The 26,432-nt window shown below is 38.9% G+C and overlaps 1 pseudogene; it reads right to left on the reverse strand.

Moving 5' to 3' along the window:
* The window catches only part of LOC110288980 (formylglycine-generating enzyme pseudogene), a 39,312-nt pseudogene that overhangs the window by 724 nt on the left and 12,156 nt on the right, over positions 1-26,432 (reverse strand).

A 26,432-nucleotide genomic window follows, 5' to 3' on the forward strand; every position in this document is an offset into this window, starting at 1 on the left:
ACACAAAGACTGGCAGGAACTGGGCAATAAAATAACTGAGACAAAGTCAGCCCTATCTAAGGTCAGCTATAGTCTTAGAAGCCAGGTGTGAGAACTTTTCACTCCTAGGGCAAGGGCTTTCACACCCAAGTCATGGTTCTAACTAGGGAGTTCCGTTCTAGCTAACCATCTCATGAATAATGCAATACTCTAAAACCACAGCCCGATCTGCTTCCTAAACCATTGTAAATTCCTGTAAATAGGTGTAACTCAGCTATAATTCTAAGCATCTATTCTGGTTTCCCCTATGGTCAGAAACTTCTTTCTTCCTAGGTGATGGTAGATTCCTGTGAAGGGCAGTGACCTAACTTTTACTCAAAGAGATACTGAATTCCATGCCCAAGGTCTTGCTAAGGATGAAATAGGACTGTTGGAACACTGGCGGACAGCTTTAGCTATGTCAGAATTCAATCTTAAAAGGCACTTATGATAGGAAAATATTGAAGGAGGGCACGTGGATCCATATACTAGATTAATGCAAGAATGGAACTCGGGAGTGAAAAATTACTGTATGAGTAGGGAACACTAGACTCCAGGAGGAGAGCTTCCTTTAAACTCTTTTGCCTCATGAGTGACTTTTAAGCCTCTTGGCTTGTCCAGTTGACTCGACCAGAGAGCATAGCAGTTCAGTAGGCAACAGAGTCGTTCCAGGAAACATGGAGAACCAGATGATTTGACCTGTGCAGAATACTGGAGTCTGGACCCTCTGGGTGTCTCCAATTAGCTCTCTTGACAGGCAACCACCATGGAGCAGCTGCAACTGCCTGGTGGATATGCGTTTTTACTTGTTCGCTCAACATGTCTTCAAAAACGAAAGAGTCTCCAAACTTCTCAGCCTCTGTCAAATAGCCAGTGGAGTTCACAAAATTCTCAGAATTCGCATTGCTGACTTCATGGGCATCAATGTAAAAGCCATCAACAGTGACTCTCCTGGCAGGGACTTCTCCATCCTGCCTGATCTGAGGATCATCAGTGCCCATTGTAAATACTCCAGCAGGGATGGGGACCATCTTGGTGAGCTCGAGCTGCCAAGGGCACAAGGTCAGGCCCAGGGCATTCGCCTCCCAGGAGTAGCACTGCACAGCCACTGAGCTGCCTGCCAGCCCTTGGGGTGTTCCACAGCCGAACTAACCTGGGAGGGACACTGTACCTTCCTGAGCCTCAGCCTCCTTGCTCCCACCACCTAGCACACCAACACCAGCAGCAAGAAAGCGACCTTATCAACTCCTATAAGAAAAAACATTTAATTGTGTATGGCTTACAGGTTCAAAGGTTTAGTCTGTTGTTGTCATGACAGGAAGCATGGTGGCACACAATCAGACGTGATGCTGGAGAAGTAGATCTACATCCAGATCTAAAGGCAACAAGAAAAGAGAGGCACTGGGTCTGGCTTGAGCCTCTGAAATGTCAAATCCCACCACCAGTAACACTTTTTCCAACTAGGCATCAAGTAGTACAAGGCCACACCTAATTCTTCTCAAGTAGTGCCACTTCCTTATGGCTAAGCATTCAAATAAATGAATCTGTGGGGTATCGTTTTTTACTCAAACTATCATGGAACCCTTTACAGAATAAGACTGAGTCTCAGACAAGGAAGGGTCAATGATGCACAGAATCATACTTTGACTGAGACAGCATATCTCTAATTCTGTATTTAAGCATTCATCTCAATTCAGGACCCCAAGAACAGACTTCAGGAAGTCACTTATTCTCTTCCTAATGGCTATATTGATTAAATCTCCCTTTTCTGCCTTGCACTTAAAAAATGTTTTAGAGATAAATTTCAGTCATGCATACTATCAATGGTGTTAATTGTATAAAATGTACTTTTAAATATTAAGTTGTGGTAAAGGCAATTGGTTACTATACTTTAGTACAATTACACTGAGCTGCCTGCCAGCCCTTGGGGTGTTCCACAGCCGAACTAACCTGGGAGGGACACTGTACCTTGTCATGGCCCAGGGCATTCGCCTCCCAGGAGTAGCACTGCACAGCTATTCTGTAAAGGGTTCCATGATAGTTTGAGTAAAAAACGATACATTTCAGAGGCTCAAGCCAGACCCAGTGCCTCTCTTTTCTTGTTGCCTTTAGATCTGGATGTAGATTGTACTAAAGTGTAAGATCCAAATATCTGCTTTATGTTCTAGTGACTAAGTTCCTCTGAAACATACTTTTTTATAGATATTTTCTTTATTTACATTTCAAATGATATCCCTTTTCCTACTTTCCTCTCTGAATGTCCCCTATACTGTCCCCCTGCCCTGGTCCCCAACCCACCCACTCATATTTCCTGGCCCTGGCCTTCCCCTCTACTGGAGCATATAATCTTCACAAGAACAAGGGCCTCTCCTCCCATTGATGGCCAATAGGCCATCCTCTGCTACATATGCAGCTAGAGACAGGAGCTTTGGGGTACTGGTTAGTTCATATTATTGTTCCACCTATAGGGCTGCAAACCCCTTCAGCTCCTTAAATACTTTTTCTAAATCCTTCATTGGGTGCCCTGTGTTCCATCCAATAGATGACTGTGAGCATCCACTTCTCTATTTTTCAGGCACTGGCATAGCCTCACAAGAGACATCTATGTCATGGTCCTGTGAGGAAAATCTTGCTGGCATTTGCAATAGTGTCTGCGTTTGGTGGTTGATTATGGTATGGACCCCCAGGTGGGGCAGTCTCTGGATGATCTTTCCTTCTGTCTCATCACTAAACTTTGTCTCTGTAACTCCTTCCATGGGTTTTTTGTTCCTCATTCTAGGAAGGATGAAGTGTCCATGCTTTGGTCTTCCTTCTTCTTGAGTTTCATGTGTTTCGCAAATTGTATCTTTGATAATCTAAGTTTATGGGCTAATATCCACTTATCAGTGAGTTCATATCATGTGTGTTCTTTTGTGATTGGGTTACCGCACTCAGGATGATATCCTTGAGATCCATTTGCCTAAGAACTTCATAAATTCATTGTTTTTAATAGCTGAGTAGTACTCCATTGTGTAAATGTACCACATTTTCTGCATTGATTCCTCTGTTGAGGGACATCTGGGTTCTTTCCAGTTTCTGGCTATTATAAATAAGGCTGCTATGATCATAGTAGAGCATGTGTCCTAATTACATGTTGGAGCATCCTCTGCGTATATGCCCAGGAGAGATATTGCTAGATCTTCTGGTAGCACTCTGTCCAATTCCCTGAGGAACCGCCAAACTGATTTCCAGAGTGGTTGTACCAGCTTGCCATCCCACCAACAATGGAGGAGTGTTCCTCTTTCTCCAAATCCTGACCAGCCTCTGCTGTTACCTGAATTTTTGAGCTTAGGCATTCTGACTGCTGTGAGGTGGAATCTCAGGTTTGTTTTGATTTGCATTTCCATGATGATTAAAGATGTTGAATACTTTTTCAGGTGCTTCTCAGCCATTTGATATTCCTCAGTTGAGAATTGTTTAGCTCTGTACCTCTTTTTTAATAGGGTTATTTGGTTTTCTGGAGTCCACCTTCTTGAGTTCTTTGTATATATTTGATATTCATCCCCTATCTGATTTAGGATTGGTAAAGACCCTTTCCCAATCTGTTGGTGGCCTTTTTGTCTTATTGACGGTGTCTTTTGCCTTACAGAAACTTTGCAATTTTATGAAGTCCCATTTCTGGATTCTTGATCTTACAGCGAAAGCCATTGCTGTTCTGTTCCAAAATTTTTCCCTTGTGCCCATATCTTCAAGGATTTCCCCCACTTTCTTGAAACATACTTTTGAGTACTTTGTAAATTAGTGGTGTGAGGAGAAGATGCTAACTGCTATTCAAAGAAAATGCCCTTGGTACTGATTAGTTTGAGCTACTACTATAAAGAGTGAGTGATTGTAATGATTAGCACTGAAAAAAAAATACCACAAGGTGGCAGTAACATGCAAAAAAGCTTGGTTTGAGATGGCAGGCTAGGAGCTGGAGAGATGGCTCTTCTAGACGTCCAGAGTTCGATTCCCAGCAACTACTTGGTGGCTCACTACTATCTGTATGGGATCAGATACTGTTTTCTTATATGTCTAAGGACATATAAAAAACTCATATACATGAAATGAATAAATCTATTTTTTTAAAAAAACAAAGAAAGAAAAAGATGGCTGGCTGGCTTGGTTTTGTTCTTCTTGTGCTGTTGTTTCTTATTTTTTTTTTCTTCCTACTTTTTGGCATATTTTCCTGTAGCCCAGGTTTTCCTGGAACTCGCTATGTTGTTGACATGTTTGCATGTAAAAAGAAATGCCTTCCTTGTTTAGAGGTGATGGTTTGACAAAGCTTGTTGACAGGCCATACAGGAAGAGTAGAGTCTGGGTTTGAGAGCTCCAAAGAGCAGCAACAACAGAGGGTTTGTAAAGTCCCAAGGCTTATCTATAACTAGCAGATTTTTGGTGTTGTTTTATGGAAATGCAAAGCAATCAGACTTTACATTGGCAAAATTTTGCTTACTTGGGGATATATATCTTAAAACTATGGGATTTATAAAAATTTGACTGTGTCATTGATAAACTTTAGTTGATAAGCTTCTGTCTGCTGTGGAGAAAGTAGCAACCTCAAATCCAAACTGCAATTGTCAACTTTTGTTCATTTTTACATCTATTAAAATATACTGTAAATGAAGGATGTTATACATAAAAGGGGAAATAATTTGATTTCATTTATTCCATGAAGTTTTCCTTCAGAGTCATGATAGATGAAAATATCTGCCAGTTAGTTTTGTTTACTATTGTGACATTCAGAGTTAAAATTTAAAACACGTAAAATTTATATAGTCTGCATTTCTGCCACATTACATGCTAAGCTATATAATATAAATCATAGTTGCTCAACATATTATTTATTTGATTGTCCTCTTTCAAATTTAAAGAGACAATAAAATGATATACAAGGAACATTTTATATTTTGAAGAACATGTCTGCATTTTTGGTATTTGTTTGCAAAATTAATAGCTTTTCTGACTGAGTCCTAAAAATCTTTCAACCCAAGCTACAAGTTGTACAAAAAAAAACTCAGCTTAGACTTTAGTTTTAGTTTTATCTCAGTCACCAGATTTCATGAGCACTTCTCTGCCGGGAAAGATCCACTGGAGCCTTTTATATTGTCTCCAGTGACTAGAATTTAGCCAAGATCATCCTGAAGTGTATTCACGTCTCTCATTTTAGTGATTGGTAAAAAGATGGCTGGAGTTCTGTTCCTATCTCTCTGCAAGGAGACTCCAAGCTCCTAACCCAACTGTGTCTAATACATTTTCCCCCTCCCAAAGCTTCATAAAAACAAGAATTCCATTTTAGCCCAGGAAACAGGATACTCAAATGCTTATTAGAAAAAGTTCTGTCCCAAGGAGATTTTTTTATCCATGCAAAGTCCCTAAAATGAATTTGTAGAATTAGAAATCATCTTTAATTAAACATGGTATAGATAAAGCCATCATGCAGCAATTCATTAACCTGATTTTATCATAGCTTCAAGAATAAGAGATGGAATAAAAAAATGGACACAATACAACATCTAGATTAACAAAATGTGACATCTGTGTATTGGCTCCTAGGTTGCTAATTTTTCCACAGCAGAGTGATGCTCATTACCCATTAGTCTGTCAGTAAGAAAGCCAAATATTTACATATCCTATTGTTTTAGATATATCCTCAAGTAAACAAACATTTTTACATTTAGAGTCTTTGTGCTTTGATACTCCATAAAATACCACCCAAAATCTGCTAGCTGTAGATAAGCTTCTGGACTGTACAAACCCTCTGTGCTGTTGGTGCTCTTTACAGCTCTCAAACCCAGACTCCACACTGGGTGGCTGGGCTGCCATCACTCACATATCCATCCTCTTCAACTGTATCCTTCCAGAGATTTCCTCTTCTGAGTGATGACGATAACCCAATCTCTAAGTAAGTCATATTGTAAGTCCACAAGCAAACTGATATTCTGAACATTCTGCTATAAGTGCTATGATGGAAATTTATCACAAGCAGTCCAACCACATTACAAATCTCTGTGTTTTTATCTCTTCAAATCTCAGGGACCTCTCCTTTGACCTGATTCAAGAGATGTCCTCCTTTATGAAAACTGTGACCCTAGAAAAATGATTGTGACTTGGACACAATTTCATACTTTCAAGTCCACATGGTGAGAATCAGTGTCTACAGTGAAAAGGAAATTAGAAGGCATTATTGTGTAAGAGTAGCAATCTAATGCTGAAGAGTGAGACAGGCTGTGTTATATAGGAGCTGGGATAAAGACTGTTAGAGTCAAGGATGGCATGGTTATTAAGTTCTCATGACTAATTTCCCATCCCACCATATACTGTTTGGATTGGGTTGCTTCCACCACACTCAGAGACATTGAGAGGTGTTACTGAGGTATGGTTTTTCCCACAACTGTGAGTATATTAACAGATATGAGGGGACATTCACCCAAGTGGGCTACAAGTTTGTAAAGCAAGGTCAGCTTGCAGGAGGCTACAACAGTCATAGCCTCCCAGGTCCTCATGCCAAGGTTAATCAGTATGGACATGAGGCAACAAAGATCACTGTTTAGCTGGAGTAGGTGGATAACTCAGGCAGGACCCAGCTTTCACTCTACCCAATTTAGCTCATTTATTTACTAGAACTGAAGAAGAACATAACAGACATCTCTCTCTCGGTACTCACAGAACTCTCATATCAAAAGGCTGGAAAAATCTCATTCACAGTTTTACTCATGGGTCTTGATTAATTCTTAGTCTAGCTAAAAGTTTTATTCATTGATTTGTGAAAGAAACTTCATTTGTCTTCTTGTTCCATGTTTCTCCAGTGTTAATTTATCTCACTCTTCTCTACCATTACTTTTCTCTCTTCTGCTAAATAGAACTTACTCTTTTCTAATTTCAGAGGTATGTAATGTCATAATGTGTATTTAATGTCTTATAGTCTCACCTCTTATATTATCCCATACTCATGCCCAAACTCCCCAATGGGTCTGGGCCATGATATGAAACCCATGAGACTTCCCTGCTCTTGCTCACTTATTTTGTCGTTTTCATATATATATATATATATATATATATATATATATATATATATATATATATATATATATGAAATATATTCTTATATATATTATATATATAAGAATATATTATATATATTCTTATATATAAGAAAGAATATTTCTATATATATATAGAAATATATATATATATATATATATATATATATATATATATATATATAGAGAGAGAGAGAGAGAGAGAGAGAGAGAGAGTCAGGTTGATGGGTTCTTCTTCCTTCTCCTCCTCCTTCCCCTCCTTCCTCCTCCTTCCCCTTCCTTCTTCTCCTCCTTCCCCTCCTTCCTCCTCCTTCCCCTTCCCAAAATTCCTCTTTCTTCTTACATGGGGTTCCCCCATTGGAGGCCAGACTTGGATACACAATAAATACCAGGTCAGGAAACTGTCCCACCTTCATGCTGGAATTTGTAACTGGCTTGATAATGAGTAGGTATTGTGCAACAGTCACATCATGTCTAGAGGATACCATTTGCACAGTGCTTTTCCCAATCCTCTGGCTTTTGCATTCGTTGTACTCCACCGTCCTTGATGTTCCCTGAGTTTGTCCCATCTATTGAGTCTTCCCAGTCATTTGTTCTCAGCACTTTGAACAGTAATACATCTATATATTAATTACTGCCCACCTAGCACAAGAAGCTTCTCTGCCCTTGGTTAGAAGCAGCACTAACCTAATGATATAAACACATATATTTAAAAGACATTTTAATAACGTGACTAGTCAGGAAAATATCAATCAATAGGTTCTTTCCTAGGACATTTGACTTCCCTAGCCATGGGTTTTGACCATTTTTAAAATAACAGGCATGGGTTTTCTAGTGTGGAAGAGCCCTCAAGTACAATAGAAGAAGAGTTGGTTACCCCTTATAAGTTATCTAGGCATTATTGCAGTACTGGACACACCTTGCATGGTAGGTCATTGTTAACTTTAATTTTTTTCAAATTTTATTTTTAATGATGATCCTTAAATGCTTTATCCTCCCTTCTAGCCCACCACCTACCAGATGTAGTAGAAAATAAAGGATACAGGGGAAGTGGACCTATGTAGTGATGGTTCTTTGGAAAACATCCCATCTGTGTTGTCAGAAAATTAGGAGTTCAGTTCACAGGCCAGCAGTGGCAGCTCAATACACTCTCAAACACTTCATGGATATTCCAGCAGTCAAGTTCAGTACTGTATGTGTTATGATCTTGATCGTGCAGCTTCAGAAAGACCACACCAGGCCAAACAGCTCCATGTGAGGTTTGCTGAGAGGGGTGGGGTGGGGCGACAAGGTGGCAGTGGAAAGAGAAGGGGATGAGAGAGAGAGATCAGGGGGCCTTTCTTTACATATAGATGCTGACGTAGTCACAGGTAAAGTTGGGAGGTGAGCCAAGTGGATTCTGAGAATATAGTGGCTGTTGCCTTGGCAACAGGTGTGTGGGTACCACCTATGTGACCTCACGGGTTTCAGAGGTCCTGATACCAACTGTAGGGATAGCAGCATTGGTGACACAACCTAGCAGGAACAGCCAGGCCTTAGCCAAATCAGCATGAGTCAACAGGAGAGACTAGGATTACCAGGAACACCAGAAGTTCCGCAAAGACATGAGACCAATAAACTTTTAGCTGTGCAAGAAAGCCAAGCTCAGCCTCTGTCACAGATGGTTGGGTCCTATTTATACTCCCTCTAAACATCATGGATCTTGCCTTATCGTGTCTTGCCTCAGCATGTGAGTCTGTCTGTCTTAGCTGACAAGCAGTGAGTCTGCAGAAGTGGCAAGAAGCCAAGGCTTACCACCAGAAGTATTTTGGTGTGTTTCTCTCTACAGAGTCCCCAAAAATTGGAGTTCAACTACTCAGTGTAAGGTAGACTAATACATGTATGTCATTAGTGAAGAATCCTTGATCACATGTCCTTTCACATGCTTGCTTTAGCAGAACATGCTTTCATCTGTGGCTGCTTCAGGAAAACTTTCCTTCACTTGTTTGTCCCAGCAAATCATCATCCAATACAACTGTCTTTCTAAAGAACCCCTAAGCTTCCACTTCAGGTCATTATTGCAGTATGCAGTATCTAGTGCTGAGCAAAATCTTCTCCAGCAGTCTGCATAACAACTTCCAGCACTATGAATACTAGTTTATAGAGAGAGCATTTCTTGGTCATTTGAGTTTGATTTCATTATGTTCTACTTTCAAAATGAGTGATGTCTTCAGCAATATTCTTACTATCTAGTTATAGTAAACAACCTATTTCTTCATTTTTTTTTTTTTTTTGAGAAAATGTTTCACTAAGAGACCAGGCTGGCCTGAAACTCACAGAGATCTGCCTACCCATTACTGCCTCCTGGGTGCTGAAACTAAAGCTGTGTACCACCATGACCTGCCATATTTCCTTGTCTTTTGTTTTGAAGGTTTATCCACAGCATGTTATTAGGTTCTGCTTATGTCTATACTTGGTCCTAATCCCTCTTGTGTATATTTATCTATAACTTTTCCAAGACTATGGATATTTTCAGCCACTGTTTCACTGAATAGACTTCTATGTCCACACATCTCATCCTTCACTGTCCATAAAATGAGGGTATTTATTCAATGAATGGTTTTCCAAAGATTTTGCATACTTTCTTCATACTTTCTAGGTTTCCATGTGCAATAATATTTAAAAGGTCATCTTAAATTCCCTTATTTTTTCATCTGCTTCTTTAAATCTGTTTCAGCTTTCAGTAATATATTCATTTGACTAAGTAAACTGTTTCTTTCGAAAACTTTCTTATCTTAGCAGTTTTCTCATTCACACCCTATATTGTCTTTCTAATCAGTTAACTGATTATCAGGCTTTCTTGGAACCTCCTAAGCTTTTCCTTAAACAATCCTCCTTTAGGATCCCAAAGAGAAATATACATATTCAGGAATCTTTGACTCCCAGAGCATTCTAGATCAGACAATAGCTCAGCTCTTGGATGGCTCCTGGCCCTGACATTCTGAAACTTTTTCTAAAGCTGTGATGATTTCTGGTTATTTCTGTAAGTGTCATCAAGCTTTGTGAAGAGTTTGAAACTTTCCAGTTTCTTGAGTTGCCAGTATCCTCACCTATAAACCTGCCTTTGGGAGAATCTCTCGCCAGAAACTAAGGAATTTGCTGTCTTTTCCAGTGCTGTTGTCAGGTCTCAGCATGGCTCCACTCTTTATAGCCAAACAATACCCTTTTCACAATTTCCTTCTGTTTAGAGAAGAAAGTTTGTGCTGGGCATTTCCAGATAGCCTAATCTTGAATGTCCATTTGCCTTCACCTCACTGTCTCTGGCATTAATAGAACAAAATATTCTAATTTTCTCCTTTGATTATCTGTACCATTCCCCCTCTTTATTCCTGTCTTTTTGTTTGTTTGTTTCTTTGTTTGTTTTACAATGAGAAAGCTGGCTTCTGATACATGAAAGTGGCCACAGTATGTAATATAATTTAGTTTTATGTGCCTTTAAGATCTGCCACATCCTTCCTAGTCTCAGGGTGGAGATGCTCACATGTTCCTTTTGGCGCCCACCATTTGATGATGTCTATTTCTTTCATCTGATCAGGAACCTGCAATTTTTTTTTCATAGCTTTCTGTATACAAGCCAGAAAAAAAGAATGTCTGTATACAACACACTGTGGTATGATGTGCATGTTACCATAATACTTTTTAAATATAATAAAGAACCTTTCTAAATATTAAATATTTCATTTGTTTAATGATGGATCTGTAATATGTGTGGGCCACAAGGCCTGATGGCTCAGTAGGGAGCACTTCCCGAAATCCTTTCTGAATAATATCATTTATAGTAGGTATAACTTGAAAAACATGAGTCCCTACTAGTTATTATATTAATGCTTTTCTCTGTCCTTAGTAGTTCATTATCATATAATATGACAATAATGATTCCCTGAGCTATGCTACATAGATTTGAAAGACTTTACTCAGATTGTCAAAGCAGAAGCATTGGTTAAAAACACAACTTGGCTATTCTAGGCATCTGGTATAATTTTGCTAATAGATAACACTATTTTATTGCTCTGAGTTTCATTTCAGGCACCAAATGGATTCTATTGTTGTGCAATTGATCTATTATTTTGTTTTTCACAGTTACTTTTCCATCTATACTTTAGTATTTACCAGAACCTATTCTACTTTGGAAAGGATAGTGAAAGATCCTGGCAGAATGTAAAAGGTCATAGAAGCCCTGAAATTGGTAAAATAGATTTTATTGTTAGTAGAACTAGCTTCACTGATTTAGAAAAATAAACATGCACAATGCTTTGGCCGCTCCTCGAGCATGTGTGTCTGCCAATGTTCTGTCCAGGTGTGTGCCCATTGCTGAACCTTCATTAGATTCTTTCCTTGTTTCCCTCCCATACCCATTTCTTGAGGAATCAATCATTTTAGAATAGATATTGTTTAGATCTGGAAATTCCCTACTCCCCCCTTCTCCTTTCCCCACTGAGGGCCTATAAAAACTGGGACCTCTTTCCCTTGAGGTCGACTCCTCTACCCCTGCATGGGATATGAGTCGTCCCCAGAGCTCTGGCTTTCCGCGAATAAAGCCTCATGTGGTTTGCAACAAGCTCAGTCTATCGTGAGTTCTTGGGTGTCCTCTGTTGTCCTGAGGCCTGAGCGAGGGGCTCCTTTCAGAGTCTTTCAATAGAAGTTTCAGTCACTGTAGCAGGAACAATTAAGTACCTGTCATTCATCCCACTCCTGTGTGCATGAAATAATATAGATTAGTTACATTGCATAAAACTAATTGCTCTTCTTTTTAAATTTTTTTTAGATTTACTTATTTTATTTTACTTTATGTGTTTGAGTGTTTTGCTTACATGTATATCTGTGAACCACATGTTTGCCTGGTGCCCCTAGAGATCAGAACAGGGTGTCAAAGTCCTGGAACTGGAGTTTTGGACAGATGTGAGTTGCCATGTGGGTGCTGAAAATTAAACCCAGGTTGTGGAAAGCCTTCTGGGATACTGCTTGGCAGGAGTCTGACATTGGCCAAGGACAAGGAAAAGGGCTTCAGACAGGAATCTGACTTTGGAAGTAAACTCAGGCAGGAATCTGACATTAGGGCATAATAAGGAAGTAAGTTTAAGCAATAATCTAACTTTAGGCTGTAATAGAGAAGTAACATAAAGCAGGAATTTTAGTCTTAGGGTAGAACAGAACTTGGCTTGAGGCAAGATTTTGGGCTTGGACAAGGAAGTAGGCTTCAGTATTTCGGTCATTATGACAAGCCCTTTTAGACAACTGTCATGGGAGTAATCACAGGACTTTGCTTACTGCTTTGTTAGTTCCTTATTGTACCACTTGCCCAAAATACTTGCATGTAATTAAAATGGTATAAAAAGTGGACTGTAAAAATTAAATTTGCCTTCAGTCTCAGAATTGACTGGGGTCATGCTACAATGTTGTCTAACTGTCTTTTTCTCTTTAATTCTCACTCCCACACTGGAGAATCTGTTGACTGAGTAGACTTGGTCAGATGGCGCCTCAATGGTGGAGCTCTAGTAATTGGGATACAGTGATGTACACCTCAGGAATTGGAAGCACGTGTAAAAGGAAAGTAAAGAAGATTTTGGCCAGCAGTGAATAAAACTTGTAGAAGGACAAGGTAAAGGTAAAATGTGTTTTCTGTATGTGTTTAGAACTATGTGAAAATCTAGAGAAGCAAAGGTAATTCTCATAGGTGCTTTTAATCTTGTTCCCTGATTAGAGATAGTTTACACCTGAGACATGAGAATGAGTTTCAGAAAAGGAGTCCTCTCTATCTGGGAATGATTTGGTGAAAGAGAAGGAAAATGAATGCACGCTGTTTCAGAGCTCTCCCTAGGGACACGAGGAGGTCTGGAGATGTCCTGCCTCCTCTCTGGCTCCTACTGGAGGAATGCTTGGTTCTGGATCTCTTAGGAGGCTATCTGGGTCCCTTAGGGATGTCTAATTCTCTTTCTTCTCTGTATATTGTCTGTCCTTGACACACCAGTCCGTCCATGTCTGCCAAAACGGACTGTTTTATGTTAAGTCTGTGTTTTTGTTTTGTGGTTTAATTGACTGTTCTGTGTTTCATGTTCAAAATAAAAAAACAGTTGAAACTTTATTTTCTGGTTGCTCAGCCCTAACTGACAGAGAGAGAGAGAAAGAGAGAGAGAGAGAGAGAGAGAGAGAGAGAGAGAGAGAGAGAGAGAGAGAATGACTAAACAGTATGAATTAGCCTTTGGAGCCCTATACCTGTAGCTAGGAGTCTAGCACAGCTGGAGAAGCCCTGCCAGGAGCTTCTCTGAAAAGCCACTCTTAAAGGGACCAGCAGCTTCTCAAGTTCTATGGTAAGGAAACTGATGGTTGTTTCTCCTAGAATAATATCTGTGCTTGTGATTATTGGATTCATCAGGTGCAAAGGAGTTCTTCTTCTAAAATTACAGCTAGAAAGGTTAAGAATTTTGTTTGGTTTCATTAAGTAAATGTATGCAGACTCTTCATTTTTGTTTCTGACTGGTTTTAAAAGTATAAATATTTTCTACATGTTTTGTTTATAAGTTATTTGGTATGGTTAAAAATTTGTAACATTGGTAACAGAAAGTTGGATTAAAACTGATAACTCCGAGTTGGAGTAATTCAGAACTAAAACATGTGGCAGGAGTCAACCCATGGAAACAGATCTCTAAAGATACACCTAAATTGGGTAATATTTCATGTAATTCTTATCCTAGAGACCAGACTTATAAAAGATAGGATTTAGGGCAGTGTCTCTTTGAGGTATGCATTCGTGTGCAGGAACAGGCACACAAACTTTGTAGCATGGAGGTGATTCACTTGGTGTTTTTGGGAGACTAGATTGTTGGAGTTTGAGTTTTGCTTTCCAAAGTTCTTGCGTGCTTTGAATGACCCAGGCTTGCTAACTGCAGTTCAAAAGTAGGGAAACACTTAAAAACTTTATAACGTGAAAGTAATACTTTTGGTGTTGATTTTTAAAGAGAATGGATTGTTTACACTGTTAAAATTAGGTTTTGCTTCTCAAAATTGTGGTTGTGCTCTGGTGTTACAAGAGAAACTTAAAATTCAAGCACGGGCTCAGGATTCTAACTTGCACATGTTTGTAATTAAGAAAAAATCCAGTAGATGGAGATTGTTGCAGGGTTTGCAAAAGGTTCATGAGGCTATGGAACTTGTAGAGGCATTACAAACTGGCCTGCCTACTCCATTATAGAATTATTATGGATTTGGAAGATCTTTCTTTATTCCTTTGAATCCTGATGATTGTAAAGGGTTTGCTTTTACTGACCTTGCTTGTAATTTTAAAGAATCCATGAAAGTTTTGCCTCAAGGAAAGGCTAATAGCCCTACCTTATCGTAACCTTCCCCGAACCTGAAGCTGGCTGGGCTAGACCTCGATTTTGCTGCCACTAAGGAGATTACCTAAGGTGGAGCCTGCCTCCCTAGATCACTCTATTGTTCAGCCACTGTAGCTGTACCTCTTCAAGATACTGCTACCTGCTCGGAAGCCTGAGACTATGCCCTATCCTGCATGTAGTCACCTGCAGCTGGTTCCAGGCTCCAAGGGTGAATTGGCGGGAATAGTCCTCCCCCCTCTTTTATAAGCACATCCACCATTAAACATTTGAGCCTTGAGCAGTCTAGCATGTCTTGGTTTCCTTTATTTCTTGACCTGCCTATGTTCCCTCTTCTCTTTCAGCTCTAGTTGCCTCCCAGGCTCGAAACCGGACATGAAAGCTGCAGGCCAGCCTCAACACATTATGTAAAAAATTTTTGTCACTACTTCAATACAGTGTATATTATTGATTATATGGATATTTTATTAGCTGGTTCCTCTGATGGAATTTTACTACAAGGCTTTGCTCTTATACAAAGAGCTTTAGAATTTTGGAGTTGTTGTTGCTCCAGAAAAGATTCAAAGGCAAATTCCTTTTTCAATATTTGGAATATAAGTTATATCTTAAACAAATTTCAGCACAAAAATTCAAGTAAGGAAAGATAACTTATTTACTCTAAATGATTTTCAAAGTTTGTTAGGAGATATTAATTGACTAAGACCTCACCTTAAGCTTACTACAGGAGAATTTAAATCTCTATTTGATACCCTCAAGGGGAGTGCAAATACTAATTCCCTTGACAATTAACAGATGAGGGATGAATAGCTTTGCAGAAAGTAGAGGAAGCTATTACCCAACAACAGATACATTCTATAGACTATGATCAGTTGTTGGCTGCTTGCATTATTGCTACAACTCATGCACCCACAGCAGTCCTTTGGCAAAAGCGACCGTTAATGTGGATTCATCTTTCTTCATCTCCAAAGAAAGTTTTAACACCTTATTATGAGACTGTTGCTGTGTTAATACAGAAATGTAGGATAGAGTCACAGAAATATTTTGGGAAAGAACCTGATGAAATATTTATCCTTTATTCCAAACAGCATTTAGATTGGTTATTGCAAAATACTTATATTTTGCCTATTGCATGTGCAAAATTTTTAGGCAAAAATGATAAAAATTATCCAAAAGACAAATTGTTATAATTTGCCTCTATGCATGCTTTTGTTTACCCTGTAAACTTACCCATGAAGTCTATAGAGAACGCACTTACTATATTTACAGATGGCTCATCTAATGGGAAGGCAGCATATGTGATTGGATCACATGTTCATTCTATTGAATTTCCCCCTGCTTCAGCACAAATAATTGAACGACATGCTGTAGCTGCTGTTTTTGAAATGCTAAAAAATCAAGCTTTTAATTTGTGTACCATCAGCCAATATATAGCTCATGGTTTACAACTACTTGAAACTGTTCCCTTTTTAGATACTGCTAATTCTCAAATTTTGCAATTATTTATGCAAACACAACTCAATTTAAGAGAACGTACAGTTCCTTATTTTGTAGGTCATTTAAGAGCTCATACTTGATTGCCTGGACCCCTTAGTGAGGGCAGTGCCACAGAAGATTTTTATACCAGGAAAGTTGTAGGCCTTATACAGGAACAATTGGCTAAACAATCTCATTCTTTACATCATCAAAATAACAATAGCTTGAGACAACAATTTGGTATTTCTAGAGAATGTACATGTCAGATTATAAAGACTTGCACTGAATGAATTGAATTGTCCTCAATTTCTACCTTTGCCACATAATGGTGTTAATCCTTGAAGATTTATACCTAATCAATTATGGCAAATGGATGTTACTCATATTTCTGATTTTGGAAAATTAAAATATGTACATGTGAATATTGACACCTTTTCAGGCTTTCTAGTTGCAACTGCTTTAACATTAGAAGCAACTAAAAAACGTAATTAAACATTGTCTCCATTGTTTTTCTATACTGGGTGTTCCCTGTCAGATTAAAACAGATAATGGAACTGGCTATTGCAGTTGAACATTTGTCACTTTCTGTCAAAAATTTAACATTACCAATACTACTGGGATTCCTTACAATCCTCAAGGACAAGGCATTGTAGAATGGGCCCATGGAACTTTAAAACAATATCTTCATAAAATAAAAAATGGGGAGTTATACCCCCCTGTACACCAAAAAACTATTTAAATCATGCTCTTTTTATTTTAAATTTTTTTAATTTGGATATGCATGGACATTCAGCAGCTGAGCGTTTTTGTCATCCTCACACTTCTACTACGTATACTTCAGTGAAGTGGAAGGATCCTATGACAGGCCAATGGCATGGACTCGACCTTGTACTCATATGGGGATGAGATCACATTTGTGCTTTTTCATAGGAAGAAAATGAGGCTCAATGGTTGCCAAAGAGGCTGGTGCAACAAATGGAACAACCCCTGATTCCCCTACTGATGATGATGATTTCTGCACATGGTGATGCCCATTGGGCCTATGTTGCTGACCTACTACTGATACATCCAACAGTGTGTACCAGACCCGAGGTTCTTGTGACTAGTAATAATACTCAATTTCTTGGATCCCCTTGGAAAAGGGATTCAATATATAATAAGGCTGTGACTTTCAATGCATTGGGTGATGGGATCCCTATTTACTTTGTGAAGAATAGTACAAATAATGGGTATATTTCAGTGTTTCCTCAAACGTGGGAAAAAAGGTTTCACAAACTGTAATTCAGATCATAAACATAGGCATGCCAAAACATTATAAGGGATTTGCCCTTGACCCTTATGAGCTACAACCTTGTGGATCTGTACCCACAGAGGATGTGGAACAGGCATTTAACAAAGTTATTATTTGGGAAGAATGTCTTAATCAACCCCCAATGTGGTTTAATGTTTCCAATATAATGCAAATTATTGATTGGGCAGGGAATCAGTCAGACATTGGCCAAAAGAGATGTCCATAGGCCTTTTGCAATCAGAAGCAGGCCCAAAGGCATATATGGAAGTTAACTGTATCTCTCTATAAAGTTACTTTAGTTACAGATAAAATTGAGCCAGGATCTGGATTTCAAACAAGTGATAGTGCATGTGTTAAAGCTCACAATCTTTTCTTACTTGGTCATGTCAAAATTACTTTTGATTCTTTTACAGTATTTAATGTGAGTTGTATTGATTGTACACTTTCTAATTGTGTTAGTGTGCTGAAACCTGGCATGTCTGTTATGGTGGTCTATTAACCAGTTTTTGTTTTATTGCCTGTGAATATTACAGGAACTTGTTATTCAAAAAAAAAAAAAAAAAGCTTGCAGGTACTGGAAGAAGTGAGTCAGCTTTTAAGCAGAAGCAAAAGGGCAGTAGGCTTAATTATTGCTGGTATAGCAGCTTTAATTGCATTGATAGCTAGCACCACTGCCTCTGCAATTGCTTTGACACAAGAAGTTAAGACAGCTACTTTTGTTAACTATTTAGCAAAAAATGTTACTAATGCTCTGAGTATTTAGGAGGATTTAGATAGGCATTTGGGGTGATGGATTGATGCTCTTTATATATAATACAATTCAAATTATTGAAGAGTAGTGAAGAGTAGGTTCAGAGCCTGAAAGTGAGGAGCCATCTCAAGTGCCATGCCAATACCAGTGGATTTGTGTTACTTCTAAGGTTCACAACAATAGTCACTATAATTTGGAAAGGGTTCAAAGACACTTGCAGGGTATTTGGCATGATTCCAACACCTCTCTGGATATCTTAGCCTTGCACACAGAGATTATGAATTTAAAGAATGCTGCTCCACTAAGCTTCGATGCTTCTGATGTAGCTGATAGGATTATTCATGGCCTGAAGTCAGTATTTCCATCCTGGTCACGCTTCAAGAATGGCATATATGGCTTGATCATGCTAGCTCTTCTTGTCGTGGGAATAATCTTATTCCAGCCCATCCTGTTAAAGCTTGCCTTTAACAGCATCAATATGTTAGGGGCCCAAGTACATGGCTTGAAACTAAGAATGAACCCCCAAACAGAGTTATTTTTTTTTAGAATTAATTTTTTATTAAGTATTTTCCTCATTTACATTTCCAATGCTATCCAAAAAGTCCCCAATACACTTCCCCCCACACTCCCCTAACCACCCATTCCCACTTTTTGGCCCTGGCATTCCCCTGTACTGGGGCATATAAAGTTTGCAAGTCCAATGGGCCTCTCTTTCCAGTGATGGCCGACTAGGCCATCTTTTGATACATATGCAGCTAGAGTCAAGAGCTCTGGGGTACTGATCAGTTCATAATGTTGTTCCACCTATAGGGTTGCAGATCCCTTTAGCTCCTTGGGTACTTTCTCTAGCTCCTCCATTGGGGGCCCTGTGATCCATTCAATATCTAACTGTGAGCATCCACTTCTGTGTTTGCTAGGCCCCGGCATTGTCTCACAAGAGACAGCTATATCTGGGTCCTTTCAGCAAAATCTCGCTAGTGTATGCAATGGTGTCAGCGTTTGAAAGCTGATTATGGGATGGATCCCTGGATATGGCAGTCTTTAGATGGTCCATCCTTTCGTCACAGCTCCAAACTTTATCTCTGTAATTCTTTCCATGGGTGTTTTGTTCCCAATTCTAAGAAGGGGCACAGTGTCCACACTTTGGTCTTCGTTCTTCTTGAGTTTCATGCACCAAACAGAGTTATTAATTTAACAGGCTGGCAAGCCAAGGACGGGTAAGATTCTACACAAGGGCCTTGCTGACCTAAGACAAAGGCATGTGCCAAAAGGCCATGTTTGTTCATAACACTAACAGGCCATGTTTGTTTATAACAAACATCAAAAGGCCATTTTTGTTCATATAACAAAAACAAGCTTCTGCACATGTCTTGAGGACGCATAAGGAAGGCATTCTTGTCAGAACAACCTAAGACAGGCTAAGCCTTGTTTATTAAATTAAAAGGGGGGAGATGTGGAAAACCTTCTGGAGTACTGTTTAGCAGGCTTCTGATATTGGCCAAGGAAAAGGAAATGGGCTTCAGGCAGGAATCTGACATTAGGTCATAATAAGGAAGTAAGTTTCAGGAAGAATCAAAATTTAGGCTGTAATAGGAAAGTAGGGTAAGGCTTTGTTAGTTCCTTATTGGTGGATATGTCACACATCACTGACTCCACAGACAAATAATTAATTAGTTACCTAATGAAGTGGCAAGTTTTTGAACATGGATCTTTATGGTAATTCAATTTAACTAGCTTTAATAATCTAAATTCTATGTTTTACTACAAATTAAATTTTAAGGGGCTGTAGAGATGGCTCAGTGGTTAAGAGCACTGACTGCTCCTCCAGAGGTCCTGAGTTCAATTCCCAGCAACCACATCTGTAATGAAATCTGATGCCCTCTTCTGGTGTGTCTGAAGACAGCTACAATGTACACATACATAAAGTAAATAAATATTTTTTTAAAAATTATAATATAATAGGTTGAAAAAAATTCTACTGAAAGATCCTGGCAGAATATAAAAAGACACAGAAGTGCTGAAATTGGCAAGATAGACATCAGTGTTAGCAGAACTAGCTTCACTGATTTAGAAAAATAGAGGTGCACAATGCTCTGGCCACTCCTTGAACCTGTGTGTCTGCCAATGTTCTGACCAGGTGTGTGTCCATTGCTGCACCTTCATTAGACTCTTTCCTTGTACCCCTCCCATACCCATTTCTTGAGAATAGACATTGTTTAGATCTAGAAATCCCCTACTCTCCCCCTACTCCTTCCCCCCCCTGAGGGCCTATAAAAAGAGGGACCTCTTTCCCCTTGGGGTCGACTCCTCTACCCCTGCGTGGGATATGAGTCGTCCCCAGAGCTCTGGCTTTCCCCGAATAAAGCCTCATGTGGTTTGCAACAAGCTCGGTCTGTCGTGAGTTCTTGGGTGTCCGCTATTATCCTGAGGCCTGAGCGAGGGGCTCCTTTTGGAGTCTTTCAGTACATGCTTGTCAACTTGACACTGCTAACTACTAAGATATCTGAGAGTTCTCTAGAGTAGTGATGCTCAACCTTAATGCTTCAACTCTTTAATGCATTTCTTCAAGTTGTGGTGACCCCTAACCATAAAATTATTTTCATTGCTACTTCACAGCTACAACTTTGCTACTGTTATGATTAGAAATGAAAAAATTTTTGGAGATACGAGTTTGCAAGAGCGGTCATAACTCACAGGTTGGGAACTACTGCTCTAGAGGAACAGATCTGATATATATATATATATATATATATATATATATATATATATATGTGTGTGTGTGTGTGTGTGTGTGTGTGTGTTTGTATGTATATATATATATCCAAAATTTTAAAATAAATATACAGAAAATTATTTGTTACATTTATACATAATAATATATAATGTTATATTTTATATATACTATATGTTATATATTATCTATATATAATATTATGAAGGTGGCATATTAGATTGGCCTACACAATATAGTCTAGGTAGTCCTACAATGTCTCTCTACATATGGGAGAATCTAAGAGCCTGATAACTGATCCACAGGGCTAGACATCTCAGCATTCCCAATATGATATTGACAACCTAGACGATTTCTGGAGAGTTTCTGGTCTTTAGTCTGAAGAAACTGAGTTCTGATGGCAGCAAAAAATAGTAGCAGTGGCAGCATGAGCAACAGAGTAGATGCACTCATAAACAGGAAGGTAAGGTAAGCAGACAAAGGCAGCACTAGTTTTCTCTTGGGCCTATTTACACCAGTACTGCAGCCAGAGGTGTTTCCCACTCATTCTGTCTTAGGATTTCAATTGCTGTGAAGATGTACCATGACCAAGACAACTCTTATAAAGGCAAACATTTAATTGGGGCTGGCTTACAGTTTCAGCAGTTCAGTTCATTATTATCATTGTGGGAAGCATGGTAGTATACAGGCAGACATGCTATCTAAAAGGAGCTAAGGGTTCTTCAACTTGATCCCAAGGCAGCCCAGAAGAACACTCTATCCTGCAGGCAGCCAGGAGGAGGCTCTCATTTCTCTTTGAGCAGAACCTGAGCATAGGAGCCTCAAGACCCATCCCCATAGTGAGATACTTCCTCCAACAAGACCACACCTACTTCACAAGGGCACACCTAATAGTGATACTCTCTCAGCCAAGCATATTCAAACAACCACATCTACTAAAGAGTAGTCTTTGTAATTTCTAACATCTTGTTATCATCTGTGTCAATAAACTGGTACAGTATGAAGCTCTTAGGAGCTTATAGGCCTGTTAGTTTCCTAACATAGATGTTGGTGAGCTCCAGAGGCTCTTTCCTTGGCTTGACACTGGTTAGTGTTCATGGTTACATTTAGTCTTCCAGGAGAGACTAATTCTTTTTCTATGGCCTGGAACTATTGGGCAGGGAGGGGCTTGTATTCAATCAGACTTTCAAAAACCTGGTTCTTTTGAATACACGATGAGGGGAGTTTATTATCATTTATTCAGGCCTTTAGAAATCAAGGAATGAAGTTGAGTAGTCCAGTTTTAAGCCAAAATTCTGTATGTAATTTTTCAGGATTTATCATAGGCAATTGTAGTTTGTTAGTTTGGAAGCTTTCATTAGTAAAGTTGCCCCTTCCCAGACACATTTTTGCCTAGCCAGTACATTACAGCCTCAGGAGAAGCTAAAGTGAGGAACTCAGACTCGTATGTGGAAATTACTCCTAATGAATATGTGCACTGTACTTGGAGGCCTACTTAATGGTGGTGTCTGCTGGGTGAAGCTCAGCCAAGACTTTTACATTCCTCTGCTTTTGATCACCTTCTCAAAGGTTACCCTACTCTGCAACTTTAACTTTTGTGTAATGTTTAGCTAAAGGTTGAATAAAACTCACTCTTTGGATCAATACTTGTCTACTCCAAGTCTTTCCCTTTCACTTGACTGTAGCTACGTGAGTCCAAAAATAATAGGAAACTTCTTTTCAGGGATCCTTTAGGCCAGGGATTATTCCCCATTTATATTGATCATATGTATGTTTCATACTTGTTTCACTCCTTGTCAAAAACATGGAACAATAAGAAAATTAATACCTTCTTTTATGAGTCTTGATTATATTATCAAAGAAAATGAGTAATCGGCATAAGATTCTGAGGGTCACTGTAAAATATATCACATGCATTATGGCTTGAACTCTCAGAAATTTGGGCTGAGTATATAGCTCAATGTTTGGAGTACTTTCCAAGAATTTGTGAGCTGCCCGAAGCTGCCTGCTCAGTTTCTATCAATTGTTTTATTCACCTCCCATGCTCAGAATAGATACCTCTTAACTGCCTTTTAGGGAACTAGAGCACTGTTCTAGATGACTTCCTCAAACTGTGTGGGATTGTCAGGTGCGACAGTTGTACTCTCTGTTGAGACTACTTAGGGAATACCAAAAGTGTAAGAGTACTTGCATTTATATAGGAGTTGGTTATAAAAAGACAATAAAACCCTTATTGGTGCCTGGACACAGACATGAGAGACAGGAAGGGCAAGACAAGAGTTAGAAAGAGGTGAAATTAGAGCCCTTTCAGGAAAGGAAAGGAAAAAACAAAAATGTATCTCTAAGTTTTTTGTAAATATTTGTGTTTTACCCAAGCATTAGCTAAACATTATACAAAAGTTAAAAATTCCAGAATAGTGTAAGTGACCTTCTGGGTGTCAATAACCATACTTAGCCTATACAAATGTAGATAGAGGGATTAAAAGAGAATTTTTGGCCCTTGCCCTCCATGATCAGCTAGATTGCAAGAGATTGACAGGCATCTCTCAACAGTTGTGGCAAGGTCTCTTGTTTCAGGAACCATGAAGACCATACAAAGTGGACTCTAACCACTGTGCATTCTTCAGAGTCAACACAGAAAGACCTTCCTTTAATGCTTTCAAATAAAGCCACAGTTGAACAAAGTGTTCAATTAATCATCACACAAAGGGAAAAGGTGATAAAATAAAGCGAAAGAGCCAGAGACTCCTCCCCAGTCTGAGTGATACCTGAGAACTAGATCCTCAACTGATCTTGATTTAAAACAATGGGTTAATTTTGGCCATCTGCATGGTCTAAAACACCCAATAGAAAAGTGTAGCTAAAGCGTAAAATCATTGAAAAAAACAAAACAAAACAAACAAACAAACAAAACAAAACAAAACAAAACAAAACAAAACAAAACAGAATCACCAACTCTCTAGCATTTAGACTTAAATCCAAATGAGATGTTTTTAGACAGTTACCCCTCACTATTTTCTTCTTGATAATAAAAATGTTGTCAAGATATTGGACATTACAACCTTGGCTCAATTTCAACACAGAAGCACATCCCTACAATCCAGAGAGATGGGCCCACTGTTGTATTAACCCTAAAAAACCTAAATTATTGCTAAATATCATCTCTCCCTTTCTAGATGACATCTGAGAGGGATCTCACATTCATTTTAGCCACTCCAACAGTTTTAAAGTGCTTGCAAGCAAATCCTGGATTTATCACTCTCAACTCCAGCTTTGGTGACCAAGGTCAAGGTGACAAGAAAAAGCCCAAAGAATAGATGCTTTTGTGAGACTATCAAGAAACATACAAGTAACATTCTACAGACGGAGAAGGTTGTATTTATTAATTATATATATGCATGAAGTAATAATTAGTGAACAGAGAGGCCTTGCATGTAAAGAAGAGCTGAAAGGGGTAAACGGGAGGGGTTGGAGGAAAGGTAATGGCTAAATGTTATAATCTCAATGACAAAATTTAAAAGAATTAAATAAATAAATTGGACCTCCATTCAGACATTTTAAAATGTCTTTTGTTCTGACTTCTGTTCTCTGCTTAGGTTTTAAATTATTAAGCTATTGTGTTACTTCTTGCTGGCTTCTATCAGGGTGGAACCAGTTTCTCTGTTTCAGAAGGCTTCAATTTCCCTTTTCTCCAACAATTTCTTTTTATAAGGGAGAAATTTAATGGAAAAAAGGGACATGTGAAGCAAGAAAAAAACTTAAAACTAAAATAAATTTAGAGTTTGTTTTGTTTGTTTATTTTGAGACAAAATCTTTTTCTATAGCCTAGGATGGCTTGGAACTCACCATGAGGTTCATGTTGGCCTTGAATATTCTGTGACTCCCCTGTCTCAGCCTCACAATTTCTGGAAAGGCACATAGTATTATACATGTATCAATCCCACTGACTTTTAAGTCTCAGAATAGTCATCAGTGGCTTGATGCTCTCTGTATTTTAGAATCATCAGGGTGTCAGCCCACTCCCTGGGTGGCAGGCCTGTTATCTCTGTCATGCAGAAAATGGAATCCTCATGTACTATTTATGAATATAAAATTTCACAACAATTTTGGGAACTGCTAGTGAATCTTCAAATAGTTAAACATAGAACTACCATATGGCCACGCTATCGTTCCTCTAATATAACTCTAGGAAAGAAAAATTAAAATGTATCTAAACAAAACATGTACAAATTTACACTAATATATAACAACATTATTCATAATAGCTCAATATAGAACAACACATGCTCATCAAAAGTTTAAAAAGTATAAACATGGCATGTCTAATGCATTAGTCGTATTTTCATTACCATAACACAAATCAACTTAAAAAGAGGATATAGTTTTGGAGGTTTCAATCCATATTCAATTGACCCCACTGTTTTGTGCATGTGATATCCAAGTGTATCCGTGCGTGTGTTCATAGGGTGAAAGTCAATTTGTTCCATAGCCAAGCCCACCCCCAGTGGCATACTTCCCCCAACAAGACCACACCTCCTAATAATGTCACTCCTTAGAAGTCTATGAATAACATTTCCTTTCAAACCACCACAACCACTATGCTTAACCCAGGAGCTATCACCAAATGACAAGCACTCACTGGGTATACAAACAACACTAAAGGGCAGGCCTCATGCCCAGCAGTAGATGAGTAGATGTCTAACAGAGAATAAACTCAGCATCAGTTTTGAATATGTTTTGGTCCATAATTCTTTGTTTAAACTGTTGTGCTTTTTTTTTTTTTACCTTGCAGGTTTTTTGCTTACATATTATGGTTTCTGATTATACATTTTCATGAGTTTGGGGTATGTGTGTGTTTCTCATGATTTCTTTAGGTTTTTGCTTTTTGTTTTCTATTCTGGTTTGAATTTTTTTTCTTGGTTTTTCGAGACAGGGTTTCTCTGTATAGCCCTGGCTGTCCTGGAACTCACTTTGATTTTTTTTTTTTTTTTTTGTGGTTTTTCGAGACAGGGTTTCTCTGTGTAGCTCTGGCTGTCCTGGAACTCACTTTGTAGACCAGGCTGGCCTCAAACTCAGAAATCCGCCTGCCTCTGCCTTCCGAGTGCTGGGATTAAAGGCATGCGCCACCACTCCCGGCTTGGAACTCACTTTGTAGACCAGGCTGGCCTCGAACTCAGAAATCCACCTGCCTCTGCCTCCCAAGTGCTAGGATTAAAGGCTTGCACCACCATGCCCATCTGGTTTGAATATTTTATTTGACTTTTTTTCTAGAAAGTGAGAGAAAGAAGGCATGGAGATGGAGCAGTGGGAAAGTAGAAGGATCTGAGAGGAGATAAAGGAGGGAAAGCCATGATCAGAAAGCGCTGTGTGGTGCAAGTGTTTTTGCAGTTTTAAAATAAGAGGCAAATTTGAGCCTCAAAGAAGAGTTTGGATTCGACAGAATCTTGAGATTGTCAAACACTATGGGAACTTTTGAAGTTGGACTAAATGTATTTTGGATTAATGATATATGGCTCCAAGACTATGAGGCCAGGGTAGCTTAAATGAGATGTTTCCTATAAGTCTCAAGCATTTGAATATTTGGTCCTTAGTTGGTAGACTTAAGAGATATGACCTTGATAGAGGAAATTATTCTGCTTCCAGTGTGCTTTCAACTTTTTTTTTCAGTTCATGATGAAAGATCCCTGGAGGGCAGACCCTCACTCAAGCCTCGGGACAGCCGCGTACCCAAGAAGAC

The sequence above is a fragment of the Mus caroli genome, unplaced genomic scaffold (genome assembly GCF_978045245.1).
Source record: "Mus caroli unplaced genomic scaffold, Mus_caroli_1 scaffold_5, whole genome shotgun sequence".
Classification (NCBI taxonomy): domain Eukaryota; kingdom Metazoa; phylum Chordata; class Mammalia; order Rodentia; family Muridae; genus Mus; species Mus caroli.